General features: G+C 33.3%; 1 long non-coding RNA gene across 1 annotated transcript in view; it reads left to right on the top strand.

Moving 5' to 3' along the window:
- Positions 1–5,875, top strand: part of LOC309656872 — an 80,934-nt gene that overhangs the window by 41,318 nt on the left and 33,741 nt on the right. The gene's annotated exons all lie outside the window — the stretch shown is intronic.

Raw genomic sequence — 5,875 nt, 5'->3', positions numbered from 1 at the left:
TGGCACATGAAAAGATGCTCAATATCATTAATCATCAGGAAGATTTAAATCCAAACCATAATGAGATATAACCTCACACCTGTCAGAATGGCTATTATCAAAAAGACAAGAAAAACAAGTGTTGGCCAGAATATGGAGAAAAGGGGACTGTTATGCACTGTTGTTGATGGGAATGTAAATTGGTGGAGCCACTGTGGAAAACAGCATGGAGTTTCCTCAGAAAATTAAAAAATGGAACTACCGCACAATCCAGCAATTTCACTTCTGGGTATTTATCCAAAGAAAACGAAAATACTAATTTAAGAAGATATATGTGCCCCATGTTCATTATAGCATTATTTATAATAGCTAAAATATGGAAGTAACCTAAGTATTCACTGATAGATAAATTGGATAAAGAAGATGTGAGATATATATATATATATTCCACATGGTTGCAACAACATGGTTGGATCTAGAGGGTATTATGTTAAGTGAAATAAGCTAGACAGAGAAAGACAAATACCATATAATTTCCTTATATGTGGAAACTAAACAAACAAATAACAAAACGAAAGAGAAACAGATTCATAGATACAAAGAACAAACTAGTGCTGGCCTGAGGGGTTGGGGGTGGGAAGTTGTGCAAAATAGTTGAAATGAATTAATAGGTACAAACTTCCAGATATAAAATTAAAAAAGTCATGGGGATGTAATATACAGATAGGAAATATAATCAATAATATTTCAATAACTTAGTATGGTGAAAGAGGTTACCAGACTTATTGTGATCAATTCATAATGTATATAAATGTTGAATCACTATATTGTCCACCTAAAACTAATATAATATTGTATGTCAACTATACTTCAATTTTTTAAAAAGGTGATTTTGAACTAGGTGAATATGAGATATGAATTGAGTTAGGAACACTGAAATGGCCACACTAGTACTATTTCCTTTGAATTTGTTTGACCCTGCCCTTTTATTCTCTACCCCCCAAACCATTCTCAATAGGTTATAAGCCCCTAGAAGAAAGAGACTGAAATATGTCCACTAGATGATGCCTAGTGTTTGGAAACAAACTTAACACCTTGTAGGTAACAGATGTGTTTTTAAATTAAATGAATGAATGAATGAATGAATGAGACCACCAAATGAGTAAGATTTGAAGGATATATCCAGATACATAGTTGAATGTTTAATAACATTGTAATGTCTAATAAACATTCAACTATATATCTGAATACTTTGTTCTAGAAATAGTGTGTGTATAATTGCACCATTTTAGCTGGCAAATAATTGAAACCAGTAATCTTTTGTGGTAGTAGAATATGAATCCATGAATACAGTATGATCTGGCCTGGTATGGGAGGAGGAGATAGGAGTAGTACAAGACCTTATATCCAGAAACACCTCCCACTACAAATACTTGAATATTAAAATAATCACAGTGTGTTAATACAGCAAAGGCAAAGGCCTGATGAGGTTCTCCTTAAAATGCACATCTATTATCTGTAGGAAAGGAGAGTAACAAAGACCAGTGTTTTCCACTAACATATCAATGGTCCCTGACATACTATCACAAATTCATCTGTTATGAAAGCTCATCACCAGCTTAAAATGAGTGGAGATTGGGTGAGAAAATATGGAAGGAGATAGAACAACAGCAACAACAACAAAATGAGTAAACATAATCCAAGTTCAAGAATTGTGAGAAAATACAAAAAGTTCAGCAAAAAGCCTAGTATGGGACCTAAGTAGTACAAAAGTGTTCACTAAGCATTTGTCACTCAATTGATATTCAAAAGTGCTAAAGTTAATAATGTATTTAACCCCCCAATTAAGTATACTTTGAGTATATCTGCTGGGATATTCCTAGATAGCCAATGGAGCTTGTATGTTTCCATGTAGAGCACTGACAATAGCAACAGTCTCAGTAGAGACTTGTCCCAGATCTTCCTCTGCTGAGCCAGTAAATGATCCAAAGCAGCAAATGCATGCACTGAAGATTGGATTGACCAGGAGAGTCAGCTCTGTCACGGAGGCCTGTGTGTCATGCTCAGAGGGGGCCAGGCATCGATCAGGAGCTACTACCAATGGTTTAATGATCTTTTCATTTATTTCACATGAGCTGGAGCGGGGTTTTGCTCAGTGATGGAGTATAAATGGAGAGTGTAGGTCCCAGGAGATGATAATGGTCCTGCTTCAGGGTAAGCTGAGGCATGCATACCCACTAGTTTAGAAGAATTCTATTTTGTTTCAAAATGGCTTTGCAAAGCGTTATAAATAATACACTCAGCAGATGTCGAATATTATATACAAAATTTAAAAGGAGATTTGGGTATATGAGACTTTTTATAAGAACAAGTAACTCTTTGTAAAGAACAAGTAACTCATGCTCTTGGTGTGTCTATCAAAACACCACTTTACTGGCACAACACTGATTGCCAAATGTCTTTTCTTCAGAATTTATACTCTGTCCCCAACCAGGAATCATCACTGGAACCTATTTACTCTTTTCTCAGCTCTCACTCTGCCTCCTTCTGCTCCTTATTCTGTCTCTTTGCATTTGTGGATTTCATCAGTTTACAGGGACAAACACAGAATCTGTGTTCTCCACAGGTTAACTAACAAGACTAAAAGCTTATGGATTTAAAACAGCAGAGCTATTATGTAAATACTTGCATATATGAAAAATATCCCTCTATGAGAGGGAATAAGTTAAAAATGTACAGCTTAAGTGCAAGGTGACCCTCGTATACTGCAAATAATATATCAGGGGAAATGCCACTTTTTTACATTCTATTTCACTGCTTGTGAGCACAGATCAATTAAAGACAGGGACCAGTAAAAATTTTGTGTTGATAATCTAGGCTTAAATGCTATGCTTGTGTATAGATTCTTTGTTGTATTAGCTCAACTGAACTTTATGCTTCCCCCTGACACCCCGTTGGCTTCCAGCATATGTGTGTGTATGTGACCTTTTACTATTTACCACTTAAATATCTGTTCCCTTGACTTTTGCCAGCTATACGAAGTGATGTTCCCAGGTATATTTTTGGTCCTGTCAGCAGGTTAAGTATCAGAAAGAACATAGCTGTGGATTTCTCAAAAAATTCTCCTCTTTTTCCCTTTGAGTTAACCAGCTGACACTTGAATATAATTGATTACAAGTCTAATGTATGCTCTTACAATTGTTTATACTTTCAATTTTTTGTTCAATTTAATTTCAGTATCCAAACCATGTATCTTCAAAGGGGATAGATCCTTGAAAAGAAAAGGGAGAGATAAGATACACATTAAATATTTGAGACAAATTGCTTTAAGATAGCGGCTTGGTAATTTCTTTGTTGTGTTTTCTGCTTATTTCTCACTTTGCCCAAAATAAAATAAGCTGAACTAGCTGTAAAATGAGGTAAATGGTGACATTAATGGGATTTGGGGGCCCTCATCAGGATGGAAAGGAAAGTCAGAAGTTCTTAAAGCCTTAAGTATGTCTCCTGTAAAAGTAATTTCCTTTGGAAGTTATTTTAACTCCTTCTGGCCACATGAGTATTATTTACTCTTGAGTTTGTTACTGCTCTCTTTATATAGCCCTCCAGTGGTCCTAAATAGTGATTGAAGCCTCGAAATTTGCCTAAGTTGTTAAAGTATAAAAAAGAGTAATTTAGCTACGTGAAGTATGTGGCCTTGAAAAAATTACAATAAGCATTTCTCTTCTTTCATGTTTAACTTTTTTTTTTTTTTTCCGAAGACATTTTCCTCTTCCTTGAACAGGATAAATTTCAACTGGCAGAGCCACTAATACTCTCACCCTCACTATCTAATGATAACTGTATTCAGATGCAATGGTCTTTGACAAATTGTATTCTGATGTTGAATGTATCCAGAACTTCTTTGTTCTGAATATGGGAAGATGAAATCATATCTAAGAACATTGTATACTGTGGTATTTTTATAGAAAACTATGTTTTTCTCTGTTTATTTTGGGCAGCATATTAACATTACCCATAGACTGACTTTGAAAACAATAATCCTAGAAATTCAGTAAGCTATGATTTGGGCTATTATTGTAAAGTTCTCTGATATCAAGACTCATAGAGAATGATCATTTTGTTTGGCAAATAACCATTTAATTCTAAAGGGAATTAAAACTTGTCTCTAAAAAATCAGATTTATAATCCAGATAAGAAAAAGACAATGAAAAGAAATCCTTGGAGTATGTTCATGTATGTTCATCTCACGTATTTAAATTTTCCAGCTGAGCTATCATTGATTTCCTGAAATAAATTTTTACGTACAGGGGTAAACAGGGTTAAGTTTTTTTAAACCAGGAAAAGATGAAATTATAATTTTAAAAAATTACTTTTTAAATAGAACAAATTGCAAATTTTATTTCTGGAAGGAAAATTACCTCATCTCTAGTTTAACCTATTTCATCTATAGACAATGGTATAATCACTGTTTTTAATTATGTTAGTACTGGATATATATAAATGCATATATTTGTTTATTTTATATGTATATAATATGTATTTTGAAATAATATAAATAAGGATATTGAATATTTCCACTGCTATATAATGTATTTAAAGATGTATTCATTAATATTAAAAGAATATAGATGTTTTCATGAGTGTTGAGTGAATTATACTCTTCTCATTAAATATTATCATATAGTAAACTAGTGACATTATGCAGATAGTTGTTTTATATATTTTCTCAGCAAGAAATTAGCACTAATTGAAGCAAAAATCTTATCCGTTGATTATGTTTTTTAAAACATTGTAGATGAGAAGATACAAGAATAAACTTAAAAGTCATTTATATTTGATGTAGTGCTTTCATATATATTTCTTCCTAAAGTGGATAAGTGATAATTATTTAGAGATTTTGAGCCCACTGAAATACTTGCCCCCAGTGATATCAGGAGAACTCAAATAAAATATATTTTTGCCAAAACTTGTGCACTCCTCTTTATCCAGGATTAACTAAATTTGAATTTTTCCCCAACTTTTATCATTTAAGCTTAGGCTAATTGAATGAATTACTAATCTTCCTAGTTGAATAGAAGGTATGTAGAGCTTTAACCCTTTTATACTACAAATATAATCCAATAGGGTTTTTCACAATACTTGACAGGCACGAATTACTCTGCTTTGTTCTCTGAGTATCCAGTTTCTATAAATATGCTCTTCAAGTTCAGACTCATGTACTAATCAGATAACAAGTAATCCAATATTTTAGCCATCCATCATATTTTTTCAAAGATTTGTGGAAATTTAATAAATATTTCAATTTTACCAATAAAAAATTTAAATGTCCTTTTTCCAAAATCACTAGAATTAATACAAATATCATTACATCAAAAGACAAAAAAGATTTTGACATTGCAATTAAGTGTTACTATGTTTTAATTGTTACTATGTTACAAATATATTTCTAAACTCATAAAACAATGAGTGTAACAGCTAAAATGTTTCAGAAGAATAAATTGTGAGACTTGTCTTCTCTAGTGTAAAACCATAGAAGACACAGAATCATAACAGTGTAGCACTGTTGAAAATAGTTATGAGGAATCTGTGGAATAAAACAGATTGATATAATTTAAGAATCATCATACGTAAATGAGAGAGGGACAGCTGTTTAAAAGTGGCTCTTGTTAAATTGACTCTTTTTGTAATGAGAAATGGAATATTGCCTGCCATATCAGTAAACAAAGGATGGCACAGTCATCAGTGACTGCAGCTACAGCCGACAGTGATCTGGTGAGCACTGAGGGGACTCAGGAAGGAAAAGGGTACCTGCCATCCATCTAGCAGCCATCAGACTACAGCCACTCCCCACGGTGAGCCCTGAGGAAACTCAGGATGAGAAAGCACAGGATACTGG

Source organism: Balaenoptera physalus (assembly GCF_965194825.1).
Source record: "Balaenoptera physalus genome assembly, chromosome: 3".
Classification (NCBI taxonomy): Eukaryota; Metazoa; Chordata; class Mammalia; order Artiodactyla; family Balaenopteridae; genus Balaenoptera; species Balaenoptera physalus.
The sequence above is the reverse complement of the archived record's forward strand: the minus strand, read 5'-3'. Positions and strand labels throughout refer to the sequence as shown.